Source organism: Struthio camelus, chromosome 1 (genome assembly GCF_040807025.1).
Source record: "Struthio camelus isolate bStrCam1 chromosome 1, bStrCam1.hap1, whole genome shotgun sequence".
Classification (NCBI taxonomy): Eukaryota; Metazoa; Chordata; class Aves; order Struthioniformes; family Struthionidae; genus Struthio; species Struthio camelus.
This window is the reverse complement of record NC_090942.1, coordinates 19,908,236-19,929,401: the sequence shown is the minus strand read 5'-3', so window position 1 is coordinate 19,929,401 and position 21,166 is coordinate 19,908,236. Positions and strand designations below refer to the sequence as shown.

General features: G+C 37.3%; 1 long non-coding RNA gene across 3 annotated transcripts; it reads right to left on the bottom strand.

Moving 5' to 3' along the window:
• Positions 1-90: 90 nt before the first annotated feature.
• Positions 91-17,169, bottom strand: LOC104139586 (uncharacterized). Of its 3 annotated transcripts, none has more exons than XR_011138836.1 (5): positions 13,077-17,169; positions 11,234-11,496; positions 9,197-9,675; positions 8,791-8,882; positions 91-2,356 (listed from the first exon to the last, which is right to left on the bottom strand). It is a non-coding gene; the product is annotated as an uncharacterized lncRNA (long non-coding RNA). The 3 variants fall into 3 exon arrangements; XR_011138838.1 differs by having other exon boundaries at positions 17,024-17,161; XR_011138834.1 differs by having other exon boundaries at positions 11,234-17,169.
• Positions 17,170-21,166: the final 3,997 nt, after the last annotated feature.

The following is a 21,166-nucleotide window of genomic DNA, read 5'->3' as shown; positions in this document are numbered from 1 at the left end:
ATCCAACTATAATGGAATAGAGATATTTACACAACTCTGCAAAGCTGTGTTTATTCTGTTAGTCCACACTGAAAGAATATAGAAATATGCTTGGGGAATAAAATATCTTTAATTAGAGGTTCAAAACTCATGCTCTGGTCATAGTTTACACTAATGACTAGCAGAATATCATTTATAATGTATATGCATATGTGTATTCTTGAATTCAAAATTATACCTCAAAGTAAATAACCTACAAATTTAAACATATTAAAACTACATGTGTGTCCAGCATGATAAACAAATACAAAATAAGAAAAATAAATCCTATCTCTCTTGTCTTTTCCCTCCCTGCCCTCTTCCCAAACCTTGTTTTAAGTACCTCTGCCTAAAAATAAAAACCTGCAGCATCAGTGAATCATCATTTCCTGACAAGGAGAAAATAAAAAAAAAAAATCAATTTTCAGGTGGAGCAGATCTATTTCTTCTCTTTTAAAAGACAAAAAAGCCATAAGCACAGTGACAGACATGTTAACACTCTTAAATAAAGAATCAGTTGCCCACAAGCTGCATACTAGTTTCAGTACATTTAGAAATGACTTCTCATAACATACACAGCTGGGAAAATCTAAGCATGCTAAAAAAAGAAGTATTTCCAGAGTAATTTTTCTGGCCCTGTAGGTGGTGAGATATGAACAAAAAATAATCTGTGGTAAAATATAATCAAATATTTTTTACTTTCCTTGCAGAAGGCTTTGGTTTTGCATCCCATAGTATGTATGTTGTGTTTTACTTAGAGACTTATTCGGTGAAATGCAATAGCAGCTGTAGATGGGATGAGATGAAACCACTGAGGTCTTACTAGACTATTCCTGTGCGGTTTTGTGGATAAATTGAGCATGGGCCTGGAAACAATGCAATAGAAGTAGCACACAAGTGTCTGGCTGGTATTCTTCACTCCAGAGAATGAATGTAAGTGTTAATATCACGAATACCAGTGCAGATCTGCCCTCTCCCAGGTGGGAATGAGAAGCTATACAGCTATGTGGTTACAAATACCTCTCTGTCAAGGAAACATGCATATTGCACAAGCTAGTGGCGGGGAAACAAAGACCAGTGAAGGACATTGTATCCGTGCTGTAACGGAAGTATGTCCATGTTCATCTACCAAGTATTGCCTTTTGTATTCTTTTTCTAAATATTGATCATTCAAACACAATGAAGGAAATCAAATTACAGTACTGTCTAGAAGCGTACGAAATGCGCGGAGCTCTCCCAAAGCTTTTTAATCATCTGAAAAACTTCAGACCAAGCCACTTCATTCCATTTCTTTTCTAGGGTAGGCTTGCTTTATTGTTTCCTTTCATTTTAATTGTAAATTCAAAAATTGTAAATTTTTGTTTACAACAAAAAAGAAATTATAAAATATTAAAAAAACTTCCTGAGCTTGGGCAAATTACAGTCATGTGTCTCATCCACTTGTTTAAAATCTAGTACTTTAAAGGAATGAATCACTGTTTTATTCCAGAATAATTTACAAAAAAAATTTACAATGAAAATAAATGAATATCTGCCTTCTTAATTTTTCTGTCTATCACCAGTTCCTTTTATCTCCTTCTCAGAGTCTAAAATTGCACATACTCTGCTTGAAGGATTATTAGTGCAATTTTTTCTGACTGGCCTTATGAATATAGGTGGATATTTAATCATTGACTCTTGAACTAAGAACTACTTGATTGTTTTTCAAAGAATTATACAACAAATTATATAATGGAAAGGCTGCTGATAAAAGAGGGAGAGCACAGGAAAGGTGGGATCTGAAAGATAACTACAGCTAAGCCATCTGCGTTAAGCTCTCGTCTAATCCCGCACACCTTTAGAGAGTAATCCCTGTCTTTTTATGACGTGCCTAAAATAAACCAAGATAATCTCCCCCAAAACATTATTTCTTTGCCTATAGAGCGAGTCTCAATCAACAAGCTCACATTCACATGATTAACTCTGAGGCATCTGAAGTGTGCTGCAGTTGAATTCTATCCATGAGACTCTTCTGCGCTATATTTCTAACAAATTCATTCATCTACTCATACCTCATATGACACAAAAACTCTTTCACAAAAAGAAACACCTTTCACAAAAAATAAAAGAAAAAATGAGAAAATCCTTCAATTGTAAGACAACTTCACAAATGTATTTAGTTTAACTAGAACAATGTGTTAGACTAGGTGGATGGAAATGCAGCCTTCTCAACAACTGTGATCTGAAGGTTTGAAGAAAAGTGTAGTGACTGCTCACAGTTCATAGGCAATCTGTAATCATGCTCACAACTCGCCAGCCTGAATCTTTCACCTTCAGATGGAGGATTCATATGCAGAGACTAGAAAACATAAGACGGATTTTAATCCCAGGCGTTCCAAAATTAATGCAAAAAGCTTGTACTGAAAAAAAGGGTAGTTCAAAGAACAATGGGATATTAATTGGAATTTTAGTAATACATGACTGATGGTGGTTAACACTTTCTAATATTCTTTGTAGTGTCTCTGAGCTCTGCCAAGATGTTGATTATAAAATTTCCTTAAATCAAGACTATTCCTTGCTGAGATGATGTCTTTTCCATTTTTATAGATTCTCAGCATTTTTTTCAGTGTCTTGTCCCAAGTTTTTGGTTTTTGTTTTTAATCCTATTACCTATGATCTGCATCTACTTGCTTTTATTCCTGCAACATCATGATTTTGCAAGTGTAAACAGCTTCTGTCCCTCATCTGATTTCCCTAATAATGAGCTTATGCTTCTCTTTTGTAAGGAAATGAAAAATAGTTAAGACTATTCCTACGAAGAATGAAGGCCAGCCCACTATGAAGATCTGAAATGTACCCTTTTCTTCTGAACAGTTCAGTCCATTCTTTTACTCATGCCAGCCCCTTTGAGCCACTCACCTATACTGGACGCTGACTGCATGTACTGATACAAACAGTACATTTGTATAGGCTATGAAAGTTTATTATTTGTTCTAAGAGCTTTACATATGGAAAGAGGGAGTATGTTGCAAAATGCCATGCTCTTTGACAAAACATTCAATGACACTAAAGACAGAGAAATCTGTACTCATTCTATGTCCAGTCTTCTTGGCCTCATCATAATAACCATAAATATTTTGCCTGGAGGAATAATAATGTATCTACTTTTCTGTTACGTATAAAAAGGGAGTACTATCTTTAATTGCCTTCACAGCCTCCATATCTGATATGCTTGATAGCAATACCCTTGGCATGCTGGATTTCTGAACAGCTATAGGATCTTATTTACAGCTCCTATCCGAAGGGAGAAATTTGTTTTTTACACTGCTGTAGTGAACAATAGCTACCAAATTAGTTAAAAGTTCAAAACAGGAAAATGAAGGAAGAAAGAGAACTCAAATATCTATTATTACAATAGTTTGCTGCAAGAAGATGTTGTCTTTTTTCAAGTTGATAAACAACAAACAACCAAAAAAAAATTAAGCTGATAAGACTAGACCTCTTCAAAAAGTGTTCTTTTTAAAGATTAACAAAACTGTATATACATCAATAACTGCTTAAACCCATAATATTACCATTTTTTCTGTGTATTTTTAACTGAATAAATTAGGTATGAATAGGTTGCGATTTTAATTCTGGTACGTGGGTAATACATGGTTTATTTCTTGATAACAGTTTTTTTAAAGAAAATATCAACACAAATGTGTTTGTGATACTCTAGATTCAAGCCTTAATGTTTAATGCTGTGCAGTGAATGTTTCATTTACTATGAGGTTGCTTAGTAAAAACTGAAGTACGATTAGCCTGATTTTAATAACTAGGTGTTGATCTGGAGTAACTTCACTGGCATTGATGATATTGACATCAATTTTTTTTGTTCTGTATTAATTTATTATTTATTCATTATTATTTATTTATTTTACACATTCAGGGAAGGAGGACAAAGGAATTAATCCCCCACACAAGTGAAGCACTTACTTAAATTAGAAGCCTAGTCTTTTCTAGAGAGTCACTAGAATGGTAGGTGAAGAGTAAGTGCTGCATTCACCTTAGAAAGCACCTTTTTTTCTTTATAGATTACAGGGAAAGCCTAGAATGAAAAGGGGTTTAGTTACATGTTTGAATTTAGGTGGTATATTTTATTCACTTCATAGAAACTATTGAATGAGTAAATACATGATCAACTTTGTTGCTGTCACTCAGCCTTACAGTTAGATGTTTATGAGTACAGATACTCATTTTCTCTGGACCTGTCATGTCATTTCTCACATATGCCAAAAGTTCAAACTCTGAAATAAAGGCTGTTCATATTGATTGTAGGAAGAAATTTGCTCAAAACACTTTGAATTGATCATTAAGACAAAAATGTTTTTCTAAAGAAAAAAATGCTCTGACATTAGCAACAATGTCAAGTGTTTTTCAAGTGTTTACGTCACAGTGGGGCAGATATTCACCATATTCCCTCTGAATATCATTAACTCGCATGCACACAGTCCTTGGAATGACCTAGGGAATGCACTCTGTCTGTATTCCAGAGTCATGTAAGATTTTAATTACTTCACTCCTCTAAATATATTTTTATTATATTCATAGGGATCAAAGAGCATCCTCTGTTGGCTAATACAACACCTGATTCTGTTGTGCTACCAGCTTAATGTAGCCCTGTAGTAACTGACTGTGTTATGTAAGGGTATAGGTTCAATTTCTGCAGAGGATTTGCTTTCATTAAAAATTCTTTTATTAATATCCACCTTTTTCTTACTGGGATATGGCTAAATTAATTCTTAGTTTGAAATTATTTTTCTCATTTTACTAATTGGTATATGCAGAAGCCTGGGAACATGAAAACAACAGGGAAGAAATTAGAATAACAAGAGAGATCTCTAGACTAACTTTTACATTCTTGTACAGAAAACAGTCTTTTTGTTTTGAAAAGAGACCTTTAAATTCTGGCTTAAATTTTTAAAGAAAGCTGCAGATCTGCAGCTTGAGTCGAACAAGATTTGGGCCCTATCTTAGGATTAAGGATAGCACATATAGTAGCTGCAATGGAATATGTTTCTTGTTTTAAGACAAGGTATCCTTGTACTGGATAAACAGACACCAGAATTTTTGTGGGGGTTCAGATGAAATGTAAATAAGGATTAACTTAAACAGTTACGAATTAGTACCAGATGATAAAGGTCAACCTTTTATAATTTTCCGGTGGGTCTGAATACGATTATTCTTTTCTACGTAGGCTTAGCTCTTAGTTTGTACTGTTATGCTTATTTCAATACTCCTTCCAAGTCAAGATTTTGACTCATTAGTCAAAAGGCCTCTCAGGTGGGTAAGCAAGAACATTTAGTTAAATGTTCTTGCCAATATGAATCTATAGTATCATCATCTCACACACAATGTGTAGTTCTGACCCCCTCATCTCCAAAAAGACATTGTAGAAACAGAAGGGTCCTGAAAAAGAACAGGTAGAACACTTAATAGAACAGCTTCTGTGTGTTTACTTAATATACAGTAAAACGGCAAGACTCCTTGCCATAGGATGCCTTGGATGCTGTGATTTTATATGAATTGAAAGAGAAATTGAACAAGTTAATGGAAAACAAAGCCACAGATACGTACTAGATTTATAGGAACTAATCTGGCTTAGAAAATCCCTGACCTGCAATATATCTAAAGTATTAAAGCAAAGTATTGTTACATATCTTTTCTACAGTTATACATTCTCTTATGTGCATACTTTAGAATCTCTTTGGAGACAACTTTTGGTTTGTACCAATATAGCAGTTCTGTGTGCCTTAAATACACCTCAGATGCATTGTTTTTTGCATGCAGGAAAGCAGGCTTATAACTATACTCTAGCAGAATAGGGTCAGCTGTATGCTTTACCTGAAGTAACTCTAGACTTACTGTACTTGCAATGTACAGTTTATTCCATATATATAGCTGCACTTGTGCAAGCATACTTACAAGAATGCAGTAGTCAGGGCCACCAGAACCTTGACGGCTAATCACAGCTAATTTTGATTCAGTAAGAAAGCATTATCAGTCCTCTCTCATTCAGGTTCCTGTTTATATCTGTATCACCTAATAATACCTGTAACACTTTTCCTAAGGGTAAAGCTTTATGTGATTCTAGACCTGATTTTGATATGGCCCAGCTGTATAACCTTGACTTAAACTCCTGTAAAAATTGGCAAGCTGTGAGAAAGAGCTGTGAGAAAGTATACAGAATAGGGCTATGTAAGATAAGTAAAAAATGCAGAGAGGTAAAACTGCTGAGAGAGGCATAGTTAGCAGTTCAAGGATAGAAGAGGAAAACCACGGACATGAAAATGTACAAAACCTAAAGGGAAAAACAGAGTGAGAAGACAGTAACATCACAGCATTGAGTATCAGCCTGTTCCAAGGAGCAATAGAAGTTGACCCATCCAACCCAACCATAACTACCAGGCCTGCAAGCTCCCTTCAGGCAATTTATTGGGGGTGGTGAACATATTAATGCTTAACTGAGTAGCTTCTTTATCCTAGCTATCCATTGTCAGTATTAGTCATGGATATTTGCCTTATACTTTTAACTTCCTCTTTGCAGAACCTCAGCATAAAGAGAAAGGTGCCCAAACAAAGTGATGCAGAGAGGGAAGGCTACAATAACTTCTGAAGCTGTTTCATACTCTACAGGGAAATAAAACTTCTTTGATCCTTCAGAACTGGACCTTCCCTATATACTCATTAATTCAGAGCAACTGCTTTCTCAGCATAAAAAAGAAAACAAATAAACCAGCCATTTCCTTTAATTTTAAATTTTACTATCTAGACCATAATAGGACTTGTCTCTTGGCCATCCTCAGTTGTAATAGCAAATTTTGTCTCATTTGTAATTCACGGAATTAGTCTTCCTTCAAACCTAATAAATGCTATGAGTTCAAAATCTGATGTCCCAATGCATATAAATGCTAATTTTCACCCTATTGCTGACAACAGGATGCAATTATTTTGCAATTGCAAGCATAATTTGAAAAAGCAATGACTGTTCAATTGAAGAACTATTTGAACCCTATTTCTGTAGTGAGTTCATAGGCGCTCCTTCTTTTGATGACAGAAACTGCTTTTAAAAAAAAATAGTAATTTATATGCCTTCTCTTATTTGAAGGGATTCATTTTGTTTCTGTTGTTGGATCTAACAGCTGCTTTTGATCATCACACTGCAGTATTAGAGAATCCTTCCAGAATCACAGCAAATGGCCTATTTCAGAGTAGTCAGGTTTCACGTTTAGTTCAATATTCATCAGATCATGTTCTTTCTTGTAACTAGATATTACAACCGGGAGATATTATAAAAAGAAGCAGTTTGTCCTGCTGCATGTGTATTGTAGTTGTTGTTGTTGTTACAGTTCTATTACCTATTTTAAACAAATATATACTAGCTACTCAACTATGGCATGTTCCATACTTGGAGTTGGTTCAGATAGTTTTTTGAAAGGTTAAATGATCCAATGAACTTTTGTATGTGTGTTTCAAGCTCAAGGAACTACATTCCATGGCAGAGAGTTAGAAATATTAATACAATTATTGATACTGATTATCACTGACAGCTTTATAATGGATATTCAGAAAATCTCTTTGGCCTTTGGCACAGGGATGTAAATCAAATCCCTCATTAGCTGTTATCAATCAAAGGAAGATTACTTCAGAAGCCAGTATTCTCCCCAACCATATACATTAGTCAGCAATCGATGGTAGAACTTAAGTATCCAGTTGTCTCAGGATTCTCCACCTATCACAAGAATACTTGAGGCTCACTAGTGAGTTCAGTATGAAGATAATAATGATTAATATTAGACTCTCAAACATTACTTAGATTCCTAGTTTCAGATGTGCAAAGAAAATTCTGCTTTCCTCAGCTTAATTTTCTTTCCGTAGGCAGCACTTCATTTTCCATATAGATTTTGCAAAGTTTTAATTAACTATAGCTGTAGCTTTAGGTTTTATCTCTCCAACAATCTAAATGATTAAAGATTTAACAGCTCTGCCTGGGGAGTTCAGAAGTGTGATTTCATGTTCAGTTGTCTTCTGCAATCCATATCAGCTAGATCAGGAAACACTTTCTTTTCTTCTAGAGAAATGTAGGACAGTGGATTTGGAGTTAGCAGACCTCAGGCAGGATTTAGGAAACTCCATCCCAGTACGCACATCTAGATTGCAACATACCTTTCTTAGCTAGGAAGCTCACTGTACAAATGAACTGATTTAAGAGAGGAGAACTAAGCTACTTGTAGAATTTTCATTAGTCACTTATGCTGATTATCATTCAATATCCTCCCCAGGATTTTTCATATGCTCCTCTAATACATATATGTTTGATATAAATGTGTACTCTGCCTATTTAAAATCTTCTATAGTTTGAGTCTTTAAAAATTTTGGGATTTTTTTTTTCCATTTCTTTTTTTTTAAATATGTTAATTTCTATTACATCAGAACTTTGGTACCTCAGCCATCTTGTAAGTGTAAATAAATGTCTACAAATTTTTTAACACAGGATACTTAAATAATCAGAGTTGGTTACAGGATTCGCTCAACTGTCCTTTGTTGTTAGTTTTATATTCTTTATAATCCTCCAAGACTTTCTCTGAAAAGTTTACTATATGATTTAGATTAGATTGGATTTTTAATCATTCATTTATTCACTCAGTCATATCTGGCTGCATTGCTTTTTAAGTCAATTTATTTACAGTTAGCTTATGCATAAGTATGACTACAATAATCACTGTGTACATTGCATTATTGCAATCTCACCAGCATAGATTCTGAGACTATAATTCGTTCCTCAAGATTGTATTTATGTTCTTTCAGTCTTCCTCAGTGCTTACGAATTGCGTGTATGTCCCCTAAAAAAAGAGAGAGAGATATTTTAGGGCTATTGCAACTCATGTCTCAGGCATTGTGCAGAGCTGTAGACCCTGATAAATATTCTACATCAAGCAGAATCAGACAACTAACTTTGGCTGAAATTTGCATTGTTAATTCCCTTTTCCCTAAAAGGAGATTGGATGTGATCTGTTCCTCCCCTCGTTATTTCTAAACATCTTTAATTTATTAAGCTGTAATTTTTTTTAAAAAGAATCAAACCATTATTACCAATAACAGAAAATTCTACAGCATATTCACTGATGTTTTCATTCACATATTCACTCATAGTTACCTGGCTGGAAAAACAGATGGGAGCTCCACCATGCACTCACAAGTGGAAGATCATACTGATGCACTAGCAGATCCTCAGTTGGTGTTCACAAAGTTCCTCAGAGGGTCTTCTGTTTCCTCAGGTATGTATGTAACCCTGCAGTCTCTGTCTGTATACAGCAGCCACCTCTTGGATGTGGTCTGAGTCGCACAGCCCATTGCTCACATTCAGGCATGCCAGTGGTCTTGTGTGGGTTAGGCGGACTCTGCATGTTCTCCGCATGATAAACTCTGAGTATATCAGTCCTTGCAGAGTTAACAGATCTGCTAGTCTCCAGAGCTTGTCTGTCCTTGGTGAACTGTTGCATACTAGCTTCTTAGCACTTGCATTTCCTCTCTTTGGCCTGGCAACTATTTTTCTCCATCCAGACTGATAGATACCTATAGAATCCATTCACACAGAATTACATAGATGGGCCTTGTCTTTTGCAGAGTACTTTCCTGGGGAAAAAAATATTTAAAAGATCACTTAAATGAGTTCTTCCCTTCTTACTCCTTGAATATTACAAAATTTCTGTCCTCTGTAATGAAGTTGTTGTCTAATGCGTACTTCAGTACTGATACTTGGGAGTTTAAATATCAGTGGGAAACAGTTCACCCACCCATGCAAAATAATTCAATACTTAAGAAAATATCTTAGTCCTGTGACAAAACTGAAATTTTTCAAGGTGCTATTTTTCCTTTTCCAGTATCATTTTCTGAAGACCAGAATAATTCTGTAACCAGAGCTCTCACCTGAGATGTGGGTGATCCAGTTATAAAAGCATTTTGTTTGATTCAGATTAGGTATTTAAATGTTAACCTCTAGTACTCCAGGTTTAACAGGTTATTAACAGGTCCTGTTGAAAGAGTCAATTTCCCACCCAAAATTCTTGATGAGTTAGAAGGAGTAATCAAGCAGTTTGGATAACCAACAGAGATGGGAGATTCATCTTAAAATCCTCCCCAGTGTCAAAATCATTGGGCAGCTAACACTGATGTTACAACACGAGCTAAGTTACTAAAACTATCCTTGTCCAAGTATGACATACATTGTGCCATTTCATATTGTGCTGAGTTTTTGAGTATAGATATTATTAATATTGAAATAATTAACAACATCAATATTACTATTCAGAATGTTGACGTTATTAACAGTATTCTGAGTTCCATGGAAGAGTCCTAAGATGAACTGGAGCTGAAATAAAGTTGGATTAAGAAAGGCAAGAAGGTGGGAAAGGCAAGTTGGAGAGTTCACAGAGTCACAGAATGACCAAGGTTGGAAGGGACCTCTGGAGATCATCTAGTCCACCCCCCCAACTTCCCTGCTCAAGCAGGGTCATCTAGAACACATTGCACAGGATCGCATCTAGGCGGGTTTTGAACATCTCCAGAGAAGGAGACTCCACAACATCTCCGGGCAACTTGCTCCAGGGCTCTGTTGCTTTCCCCGTAAAGATATTTTTCCTCATGTTCAGATGGAACTTCCTGTGGTTCAGCTTGTGCCCGTTACCTCTTGTCCCGTCACTGGGCACCACGGAGAAGAGTCTGGCCCCATTCTCTTGACACTCTCCCTTCAGATATTTGTGCACATTGATCAGATCCCCCCTCAGTCTTCTCTTCTCCAGGCTGAACAGGCCCAGCTCTCTCAGCCTTTCTTCATTGGAGAGATGCTCCAGTCCCCTCATCATCTTTGTAGTCCTCCACTGGACTCGCTCCAGGAGCTCCATGTCTCTCTTGTACTGGGGAGCCCAGAACTGGACACAGTAGTCCAGGCGGGGCCTCCCCAGGGCTGAGGAGAGGGGCAGGATCACCTCCCTCCACCTGCTGGCAACACTCTGCCTAATGCACCCCAGGAGACCATTGGCCTTCTTGGCCACCAGGGCACATTGCTGCCTCATGCTTAACTTGTTGTCCACCAGCACTCCCAGCTCTGCACAGCTGCTTTCCAGCAGGTCAACCTCCAGCCTGTCCTGGTGCATGGCGTTATTCCTCCCCAGGTGCACGACCCTGCACTTGCCTTTGTTGAACTTCAGGAGGTTCCTCTCCGCCCAGCTCTCCAGCCTCTCCAGGCCCCTCGGAATGGCAGCACAGTCTTCTGGTGTGTCAGCTACTCCTCTCCCCCTAGTTCTGTATCATCAGCAAACTTGCTGCGGGTGCACTCTGTACCTTCCTCCAGGTCACTGATGAATACGTTGAACAAGATGTGGACCCAGGACTGACCCCTGGAGGAGTTGCTGATAATGTATTTACAATCAGAGCCTGAGTTTCATGGGTTACAATCTGTAGTAAAAAGATGGTGAGCAAAGAAATGATCAAGAGATATATAGGTCAACCGATGCATGTATTCATCAAAGCTTCCAAGATCACAAAGAGAACAAAATGATGCAGCGCTGGGATCTACATTAGATAATTAGCATATGTGAATTTATGAATGACCTGAAAAGTAATCCTACGTATTGATCTAACTGTTATCACAGAATAATATCCCACTGAGCCAATGGCATTTGAGGTATTTCAAATATTTTTGTATCTAAATATTTTATATATTTAGTTTTAAATTTCAGGTCAAACAATTTCAACAGCAGAAACTGAAAAAAATGTAGTTTCAGACTTCTGTAGTATGCTTATGCAGTAGCTGAGACAACTCTCTTGGAGGCATAATATCACAGTTCTCTATGGTTTTCCATGGAAACTGCGTACTATACCTGAGACTGCAAAAAGAAGTTGATCTCCTTTTTGAAGAGCTCCTTTAAAAATCAAGGATACTCATATGCTCTTATTAGTATTTGATTATTTCCACAGTGTTGCTATGTCTGGCAACAATGCTGATTGACTCTCCCTGGAAAGAGTGCTCAACAATAAATTCATAGGCTGAAAGAAATAAAACCTCACTCAGGGCAGAAACAGCAGCTCAAAGAGCTGATGGGTCAGTAGCTGCTTGCAAAGCTTCTGCCAAAGCAGCAGCTATACTGATCATATTTTATTTACTTCTGACTTGCTTTCAAGAAATGAAAGAACACTCTAGAGTTACATGGTGGACCTTCCTACACAGGGGAGTTTGTGCAGAGTAAGCCAAGATGTGAATTTACAACATACTAATTATCACAGTGACTCTCTGCTAGTTACACCTCGCAAAAGCGTTCTAATTTTGGAGTACAGATTTCACAAGGGGAAACAGTGCACAAAACCTACTGTGTTATAAATTCATACCTTACAGTGCAGTTGCTTACTTCATGGTAAACTTTCCATACAGATTAACTCTAGAGGTTAAGAGAGGATTAATGACATTTGTTTTTTTTTAACTCTAGCATAATGAAACTGTGGATATTAACAGAGACAAATCTTTGGTATCAGTAGGGATAAACACAGACAGGATGAGCTGCTGCTCTTGGGCATTGTAGAGCACAGTCATGCCTCAGAATTTTATCAGAAATGTGATTAATACACTTGGATAAGTTTTAGGAATTTTTGTAAGATGTTTCAAAATTCCCATAACTCAATGTTATGAAATGTTGCATATTCATCACCAGTAATAAATCACAGTTCATGTCACTAAATGAAATAGTTTGCAGACAGCTTGATTTGAAATAAAATATTATCCTTTATAACAAAATCACATTTTAAACTAAAATTGCATGCTAGACATTTCAATACAGCATATTCTTCATATATTTTTCTTTTTCAGTGATTAGAATTACTATAAACTGTCATTCACAGCAAATAACAAAATACTGTACAGATATTGGTATACTTAGGAATAGCTGCAGAGTCAAGCTCAGTGTTACTATGGGAGGGGTAATACACTAAAAGTAAGAGATGAAAGTTAACACTCAAAATGTTACACTGCGAAATAGCAATACCCATCTTGTTGCAGCTGCAGAACAGCATTTTGGACCGAGTCCACTCATCTCCCTTTGAAAGTGACTGAGAGAATGCAGCTGCTGTCCAACATGTCTTCTACTGGGACCGCTTGTATGCCAGGCCAGGCAGTAAAAAATTACGCAAATAACAGTTAAAGGCATTGGTCCAGATTTACCTCGGATTTAACACTATAGATTTCAGTTTGGCTATGCTAAAAGTAAACTTTTTGTTAACTTTTTTTTCATAGTATTGTCCCTATTGTTCAATATAGTAAAGAGGAACTAAAAGGTAATTCTAAGAAGACATCTAACTGATCCTCTATCACGGAAAACTTTTTAGTTTTTAACCAGATTGTAGGACACCTTTGCTTTGAAATCTTTCAGCTACATTCCTACCCCAGGGGGAAAAAAAGAAAATTTTCCTTTTTCAATGGTTTCCATATCTGACAAATAAAAACTAAAAATGGCAAAACATCTGCTTGTGTTGGCACAGTCACCAAAATCAATGTAATGTAAAAATTTCCTTTCAGCCTGTATATAGCAGAGACTTTATAATTTAATAGAACAGTTATTGCCATGGATTCTTCCAGGAACCATGATGCTTTAAACCTACTGCTAAAGTCTTTCTGAAACCTGAAGTTAAACACGTACACACAGGGGTATTGCTGTGGGACACAGCCAATATTACTCATCAGATTAAAGAAATCTATTCTCCTAAAATTGGGCATATTTGAAGTTTTCCAGGGAAGAAGCCACTGATTGCTGACTGAGGACTCGCTGCAAAAAGAAGTCTGGTTTCTTGGTAACTTCTATGAATAAAATGGTATCCTTCAAAATAAATTTTGCAAATATTGTTCTTTCTCAACAAAATGCTTATTTTTGAATTTTAAAGGGATGCACAAATAGATTTCCTCATGAATGTAACCTATCTACAATACATGGTTTAGAAATGTCTTCCACAGTTTACCTTATCCATAAATTGAAAATTTGGAAGAAATTTTTCTTTAGCGTGAACATTCTCCTTCCTGAAACTAATAATTTGTACTTAGTATCTTGATATGTTCACAATACAAGCAATTACCTCACATATCTTCAATAGTTGGAAAAGTATATGATGAATATTAAATATTTTAGGCAGGAAAATAATAACATGATATTATCTAGCACTAGATAGTCCTATCTATCTAACACTATCTACTCCTGCTGGCACACTTCTAAAATATCTCTATACACTGTGGAAAAGTATTCTGCTTATTAAACAAATAGTGTATTGCAGTCTTCTCAGTGATAGGCTTATTTATCTACAAACCTACTGGCCAAATTATTCCTTTATTTATTGAAACAGTCCATAATAAATTCTTTCTGTCAATTGAGGTACAATACCTAGTGCTAAGTACATTTGATCGTTTACTAACACCCTTGATAATTACCCACTCCTGAAACTAAGAAGATGTTTCTGCTGTGCAATCCGAAAGGAACCTTATGAATATATATATTTTTTCTCTTTGAATCAGAAACAAATTCTAGCTCTACTGAGGTCCACATACTCACTTCTGGAATCCAAGAAAAGATAGCGACCTTATATTGATGTAGCTTTGAAGTGGCATTTACAGGGGTAACAGGCCCGCCAGATTTCCCTGTCCTGCTTCTTTCATAGTATTTCTTTTTTTCAGTCCTATGTCATGCTAGAGCTAATAAAGTAGTGGGGATACTGTGTTTATATGCTAGCTTACTTCAATGACAGTAGTGAATCTTTATCTGAATAAGCAAGTAAAAATTGAAACAGCTCTTAGGTATAAACCCTGTCTTCTGTAGTATTTAAATAATAAAAAATTGAAGTAAAAAAAGAACATTGCTAGTAGCAATGAAAATATTATACAAATACAAGAGAATAGATTGAAGATGAACTATAATAAAATATAAGCAGGAAAGCTGGCGTGTTGATTAGAAAAAAGAGTATAAAGGGACACACTGTAAGATGACTTAACCATTTATGACAATCCCATAAATGATCATACATATCAAGGGGACAGAGACATTTCTCAACCTGAAAGAACTGAATAAACACAACAAAATAAAATTTAACTTCATGAAGTCTTCTTGAATTAATAATGAAGGTTTCCCCCAGCATTTGGAATGCTGTTGTATATATGAGTTATACATTGCAGATACTTTGTATAAGAAGTTCTCTAGCTTAAACACTTTTGTGAAACATCCAAGTTCTGCAATTGAGCCATTTAGTTTGCTGGTAAAGTACTACTTCACCAACTCTGTGAGAGTCAAGGACATTCAACCTACTTATTAGATATTTTACTTATTCTAGTCAGAGCTCTAAAATGGTTTATTCATCTTAGATGAAACAGTTGTGGACTAAAATGAATAGAGAAGAACTGGAAATGAAACTTCCCTTCCTCCTCCTCCTCCTCCTAAATCACCCTATTCCCATACTGTATCTGGCATTCACTTCTGCACACTGACACAACTTTGGAAGGAAAGATGGAGTTTCCTTTCCCATCCCACAGCGAATTTTCCCCAGCCTTTGGGAAGATGGTTCTTGACTTTCTTCAAATAAAGGAGGGAAATGAGTCAACATCTCAAACACCCTAGGCACGTTTCCTAGAGCTTAAGCATTATTCATGATTATAAACAATGAAGTAGTTCTGCTGCCTCATTATTTAATCATTTATACTCAAATATCTTAAATTTTTCATGAAGATATGACATTTTAATAAGGATGATGAATATAAAAATAAATATAACTTGGATCTAAAAATGAATCTAGCAAATAAAGTTGTCCAATAAGTAATAACTATCTTGTATGAAAAATTCAAATTGCATGAAACTGTGTAGTTTGGGGCAAGGGGGAGGTCACGCAGCTCAGTATCTGGAAAAAAAATCAGAAATAGTTATAGCTAGGAATGAGCTTTTGAAGACCATTTTCTTCTGTCACAATAAATGGAGAAACTTGCAGCTATTCAATATTATGTTAAAAATCTGTAGACACATATCTGTTGCTACAAAAATAGGTAGGAATATCTTAATTCTTGGTTCCATTAACAAATAACTAGATCCAGACTAAAAAAAAAAAATTAAAATTCCAGGTTCTCTTAACATATGAAACCCACATGCAGAAAAAATTGCAGGAAAGTAAGACAAATTCTTTCTCTCCATTAAATTTCTCCAGAAGAGACAGACCTACAAAATAAGTCAAAAGAACACGTAATAAAGAACCTCCTGTCCAGTCTCGCAACAGAGGCATGTCTCAGTCAACTATCACTGGCCATAACATCAAGCTCAGCCTGTTAAACCCATTGCAGGAAGTTAAGACTCTTGAACCAAGTGGTTCACAAAGTGACTGAAGTCTGACAAGATGATTGTAGGATTTATTGGAACTTTATTCTGTTAATTATGGGTTATACTGTTATAGAATAAACACTTTTATTCTATTATCAGAAATAAAAGGAATATTTGTTATTCTGCTCCTAGTGATATCAGCTACCTTTCTTAAGAATCAAAGACTTATGACAGTTTTCACCTTTATTTTTCTCCTATTGGCAAGAATCCATTACCGTTACATTCTTCATTTTCTGTATCAAAAAGCTGATCAGGTGCTCAGTCAATAAACTTAGTGACTGCGACTTGATTCAGACCTTTCCCAACAGATGTTCAAGTACTCAAATCCCCGACTATCACCATGTCCTAATTCTGCTACTTTATGAAACAAGCTGGAAGAGGGGGGCGGAAAAAGGAAAAATAGAAAAAGAAATTCTGCCCTCTCTGTGCCCCAGAGAAAAAAACTGCCGAGTCACGCAATTTAAAGCAACTCAGGATCTAGGCTGTTAGTTGAGGTATTAACCAGCAATCAGTGAACTATACATTTGGGTTCAATATCAGTAATGCAATAGATAAATCACAATACTAGACACTTACAAAATATTAAAAATTACCTGAAATTCCTAAACACCCTTTTATTGCTAGTCGCAACAGGTTGCAACACACATGCGCACACCCGCTCCCCGCTCCGGAGTCCGCGGGGGCCTCCGCCGCTGCCCGCGCCCCTGCCGCCGGCCCCCGCGGAGGGCGGCGCCAAAGCCCCCGCGCGGCCCCGGCGCGCCCCGGGCTCCCGGCGCTGCCCCCGCACTGCCCCTGCCCGCGCCGCCCAGCTCCCCGCGGCGCCCGCCCGCCCAACGCGGCGGCGGCGGCGGCGGCACCACCACCACCACCACCACCACCACCAGCAGCAGCAGCGCTGTCCGGCCCCGCGCAGCCCACGCCGCCGCCCCCAGCCCCTGTCCTCCCCGCCTCTTCCCCCGCCCCGGTTACACGTTCCCACGCTGCTCTTAGACCGCTTTGCGAGCGGGCCCCTTCTGCGTTTCCAGCGTCTCTGGATAATTCCCCGGTGACTGCTTAATTCAGATGGTGGTCGCCTTCCTCTTCAATATGGTCAGCTTCGGGCAGACACCCACCCCAGGCAGTTTTGGGTGTCACACACACTATCTACACGCACAGTCCTATCTTAAGTACCTACTATTACTTTTTTTTTCCTTTTCTTGTTACGTAGACATTTTCAACACACTGAACTATCTCACACTGCACTTTGGACTTAAGAGCAACTTTGATTTGTATGTAATCCTTTCCTTTCCCCACTGCCCTGCCTTCCTGAATGAGCTGTACCTTTCTATAGGACTACCCTAGTTATGTTGCTTAACTTAAAGCTCTCTGTTACGCCAGTTAACTTATAAACTTGGTTACATGCTAAGACTTCCAGCCCATCCTGCTTATTTCATATATTTTTGTACTGGTATATAGATAAATAGACTTCTTAGGTGACTGACTCACATTTTCTTCCTATCTGTCATAAGACTCCTCCAAAAAGAGCAAGAGTATATTTTTATCATTTGTTTTTCCCCCGGACAGTTAAGCGTGTATACCGAGTTATGGCCTTATGTTGCCATCTACTACTGTTCCTAGCTTAAAGCCTTTCTCATGAGAGTACTAAGCCTGCGGCTTTGTGATACAGAATCATTTCTGCTCGACAGACCTTGTGCTTCCCAGTAACATCATCCACTCAGTCCTGTCGTATATCTATATGTCTGTCCCTATGCATGCTTTCCTGTGTTGTTTAGAAAACATCAGTTGAAGAACACCACGTAAGTATCCAATTTTTTAGTCACTCACCTGCTAAGGTTGTTCCCAAAAGCACTCTTAATGTTCAACTGAGTGAACAGCACAGAGTAATAGCGAGTTCATGCAGATGGAGAAGGATCTACTTTCAAAGCAGCCTCAGCTGCTGTCTCAGCAGCTGTCTCAGGTAGCACAACATCTTGGGATTATAAATCGAATCTTTAAAAGCTTCATTCATGTAACTCACTAGGGAGCTGCCAACCACCATGCTTTATCTCCTCTTGAGTGCAGTGACTTTGGATCTGGCAGACTTTGCAGTTCTCTTTTTTTTCCCCTCTGACACCAAGGTTGGATCACAATGCCAGAATCAGACTGTTTCTCAATTTCAGTGAGCGGCAAGCTAGCAAAAAACTACATTTCTGCCTAGGTAGCAATAGCTTCCTCTATTGCTGCTCCTTCTCTAGCTGGGTAGTTTACATTTCTCTGGAAGACTCTGCATGTGTGACATCAGGGCATTACCATGGCCACAAACGTTTCTGACACTGGCTGCCATCTTCTCGTGTTCTGGCATTGCTTCCCGAAAGACTGAAGAAGCACACTTGTCTGACAGGAGATAATCTGCCCTCCTTCCATGCTAAGGAAATGCTGACTGCAGCCTCTGCAACTCCAGCCAAAATCTGCATAGTGGAGCACAGGATCTGGTTGCTTTAGAAGCGGGGATGTAAGTAGCTTTTAGAGGTACAAGAGACAACAGACCAAGCAGCAACCTTATATGTGACAATAAAAACTGCTCAGTGAGTGGAAGTCTTTTTGCTTTTGTTCCTCTGGTTCTCTTACTTTAGATTCCCTCACAAAATGTACCTGCCTGCTGTTTCTGTTGGCTGTCCTCGCCATTTGTTATGCAGTGTTAACAAATAGTTAATGATGTGATCAGAGAAACTGTATTTCTAATTATAACCAAACTACAGATGGAACGTTTGGTTTGCTATGACCAACATTTTATCACTCAAATGGAAGTAATATGATTTTATTGCTTACAAAACTGTGTCCTGATCTTGCACTTCATGCTCTTATTATACTATTTATAATAGTAAAGGGTTAGCTTTCCTGGATAAAGGAATTTCACCAGATAAACAATAATTTTCATTGACTTTCCATTAAAATGTAGGGCTATGTAGCTAGGAACTACATAGACTTCCTAGACTTCCACATGCTAGCTGACTGTTCAATATTTCGCCAGATGTAGATGTTCTCATATTAGTACAGATACCTGTATAGATACTGAAATTAAAAACTATAGCTTTAGTAACTTGTAGAAGATCTTTCATTCCATATTTTCATGCCTATAGTATAGAATAATGTCAATATGACAAAAAGTGTTAATTTCCTAGTGTGCCTTCATTTGTGCTTTTTTTGCTCTGTGATTATGACATTATATTATGCCTCAATGGCTAAAAGAATAACTACAAGCAAAAAATAAAAAAGAGAGAAAATACTGTACCTTCTCAAATTAAATGCGCAATTTTTGATATTTAAAATACTGTAAGTAAAATGAAAGTAACATATTGCATGCTATGTTTATGCTAAAGTAAAAAACGCACAAGAAGCATCAGATGCAAAGAGATAACTCTCTAAAGTTGTAATGTTATTCAAAAGTGTGTACATAGAATGTTGCTTTATATATACATATTGATAACCCGTAAGGCAAGTTCTTTTAAGACTTTAAATTATACAAATGAAAAGTATATGTAAATTACTGCACACATTTTTAATGCACATATACTTTCATTATAGGCCTATGTCAGCTTTTTGTTATTAACCTCTATTTTTTCTCATGTGCAGCTTGGCCACAGAAATGCCGTATAGTAGAACTGGCCATACCCTGAAGACATATTTTCTTATTTCTTACTATTGTTAAATCTATGTGAGTAAAAAGCATAAATTTTTCATTTTTTGTAGACAAAAGTTAACAGACTCTAGCCTTTTGTTGTTGTTTTGCTTTTGCTTCTATTTTTGCTTTTGCTGTATAACCCTCAAAGGATTTGGGGTATAGTATTTTTTCAAACAAAATATTAAATTTTCCAAAGTGCGTTTCTCATATCCATGATAGGCATTTTATTTTATAGCCTTCTTTTAGCCTAATCCTTTTCCTATTCCAGAGATCAATGCAGTCATATATAATCCTGTCATGTATATAAATGATGTATAAGTTAAATGGGATTTGGTTGCTCATGGAGGCTGTTCCACTGACAGAAGCTGCAGACAATGGGATCCTTCAGAACTGACTGTGGCAGCTATCGGGCCGTGTTGGGTGATCACCCTTGCATTAGTGTCTGTCTCTACAACTCTCAGAGCTTACTTCCAATATCATAAGTTTTATTCAGGTACCCATTTGTCTCTGCACACAGGAGTAAGAGAAAAATAACGAGCAGTACAGCTGTCTGTCTCCCTTCATTCCCTAGTCTCATCCCTTTGACTAAGGACAATGGTAATGTGTTTCACGATCAGAAATAGCATGTAGTGATTAATTTGCAACAGGGCAAAAAGAAGCCCATATTTACCATAAGAAGTATCTAACAAACGTTCTGAGACAAGATTTCATATTTCTAAACATTTTCAAGCACCAATCTGAAACTCTAGTTTTTGCTTATCCTCTTCTAGCATCTGTCTGTATTTTGACAGGCCTTGAAGTCATACACTAGGAGCGTGGGTAAACCTAGGCATGAATATGGTCCAGAGGCAGCATGACCTACCCAGTATACAGAGCAGAGGGCCCAGTGTATCACAGTACAGCAAATTCAGTACAACAATTTTCCTATTGTGTCAAGCTCCAATGAGTAGTGTTGAACTTATGTTCTATGTTGCTGATGAGGAAAACATTTCTTAGTAGGATGTCTATATAGGGAGAAAAGGGGAGGGTTAAGTCAAGATCTCTACGAACAGTCTTCTCACCTAGAGTTAATCAT